Genomic DNA, 2,561 nt, shown 5'->3' with positions numbered 1-2,561 from the left:
TCCCTGTTGCTATGAATAAAAAAATCAGTTTCCATGTGAAAACCAGATTTTTCTTTGGCCAATTTAACCCAAACTTCATACATTACTTCCTTACTGAAAGTGTTCGCTTAGGATTGCTTTACAATTTTGAAGGTCAAAGATCAAGGTCACTGAAATAGAACAACCAGTTTCCCTGAAATAACTCAAGTTTGCTTCAGCCAATCAAACCTCGTTCAATGCTTCCTTACAAAATGGTTTGCTTTGAATTGCTTTGCAGTTCCCAGGGTCATTGGTCCTGACTACTGTTACTCTAAATAACAAAAATTGGTTTCCATTTCATAACTTGGGTTTCCTTGATCCAATCAAACTCAGACTTGATGCAATGCCTTATTACTGAAAATGCTTGATAGGGATTACTTTTCAGACTCAAAAGTCAAAAGGTTGAGGTTATTGTTGCTATAATGGCCAATCTAACTCAAACTTGATGCAATAATTCTTAACGATTAGTGCTTATTTGAAATAGATTGCCATTCAGGTCCGAAGGCCAAAGGTCACTATATAAGTTAAAATTAGTTTCTGTGTGATACCTTGTATTTGCTTTGCCAAGCCAAAATTCAAACTTCGTACAATTCTTTCTTACCAAAAGCGCTTACTTAGGATATTGCTTTTTATATTCCAAGTTCTAAGGCCAAGGTCACTTATTATATATACTTATGTACTTAAGTTCCTGCCAAAAATCTGTAAGTTAAGGGTGTTTGTCAAAGGATGGGGGCAAAGGGATTTCCAGCCCCATAGCAGGGCCTTTGCTGACATTTCAGTGTTCTAGATATTATGGCTATCCCCTTGGTCAATAGTTTTGCACGTTTGATTTTGGAACTAACCAGAAAAACTAAAATGGCCGACTGGTGGCCATCACTGATTTTGACTGTGAAAGATCTTATTGCTATTTCTTGAGAAGTACTGGATGATTGTTTCTTAAATATCATACATAGGCTAGTCTTAGTTTCTGGTTAGCCGGTTTGATTTTGAGACTGATTAAAAAACAAAAAAATTGACAGACATGCGGCCATCTTGGATTTGACAGTAATAGATTATCGCTATTTCTTAAGAAGATTTTTTTTACATTTCATATAAATCAAGAGGAATTTTGATTAAAGGGGTAAAGATGTCAGACTTTTAAAGACTAAATAAAGATCACACACGATGGTGGGCGCCAAGCTCCCTCTGGCATCTCCTGTTTCTGTAATTTCAACCAGTAGTATGACATGTGATAACGGTATCCACTATGTTCACTAGTACTTGTTTGTTCACCATTAACTAAACTTTCTAATTTATTTTCCTATGAAATATTCTATTTATTACGTCACTACAACCATTGGCTTTACTGACTATTTGAACTGTCAACTTGGCCATTGGTGTTATTAAATAAATACAAACATACATACAATAGGTAATGATAGTACCGAGCAGAATCAGTGTCGCATGAATAATCAGCATAAGTTTCACAATGATGTATTTGATGCCTCTCTTTGGAAGTGATATGAAAAGACATAAAACTGAATATCTAGACTTAATCGTTGTATATGAGGTTAAAATTGCAAACAAATTGTACGTCAAATTGTCAAATGTGTAGCCTTGCTGATTTCACTACGACAACATGGAGATGGAACACGTGCGTTTCCTTTGCATCGATTGGTTAAATGGTTAATGATCCAGAACATCTCCGGTAACCTACATTATACAGAAATGACGTAGTATTAACGGCGAAATAATGTCCTTGACCATCATGAATGCAGCTTGTGCACATTATCAACAAGCTGTACCGATAACAAATAGTGTTCGATCCGTGCTGATTGACAGTGTCGTCACGGTCTGTGACCGGCGTCATCCAGTCGTTACTAATCAGGCGTGGAGACTCATCTCTCTCTCTCTCTCCCTCACCTATCAGTGAAGATAAATTCTAGCAATCGATACATCTCCTTTGTGACGTTGATAGTTTAAGAGTTTTCAATCGCGGAAACAAATTCATTGTTCTATTTATAGCGACAAAGAACAAAATTTCATGTGGTTGGGTCGGTACTTTTAGGATATAGGTTATTTTTTTTTATTCTTGTGACAGAAACATAAGGTAAGACCATGGACATAAAATATATTAAAGTCCTTGGTAAAACACAAGATTTCATTTGTTTGCACAAAAGCCGTTATTTGCGAAGGGGAAATTTCGCCAACAAACAATTTTGACACAGTTCGTGAACCAATTATTATCACTACTAATGAGAGCATTCATAGAGGCAATTAGGACACTGCACTATTTTGAACATAAATATATTTTTAAAAATGCGAAATTGTTCTTTCTATTAGCGATTCGTTGCTAGGAAGTTGCCGCCTTACTTAATGTCCTCTTTAGATCAACGAGTGAATATCCATTTAACTATGTTGTTACATATAACCACGGAACTGTTTGTAAACAAACCCCCAACGTCCAATCATATAGGAATGATTTCCTCATCTACGACACAGAAGTGTGAAGAAAATTATGGCAATATTTTCGCACGCATTATTCTTAAGAGACAAACGCAACG

This window comes from Ylistrum balloti, unplaced genomic scaffold, assembly GCF_031769215.1.
Source record: "Ylistrum balloti isolate Yb309-2 unplaced genomic scaffold, AGI_CSIRO_Ybal_v1 Utg370212, whole genome shotgun sequence".
In the NCBI taxonomy this organism is placed as follows: Eukaryota; Metazoa; Mollusca; class Bivalvia; order Pectinida; family Pectinidae; genus Ylistrum; species Ylistrum balloti.
The sequence above is the reverse complement of the archived record's forward strand: the minus strand, read 5'-3'. Positions refer to the sequence as shown.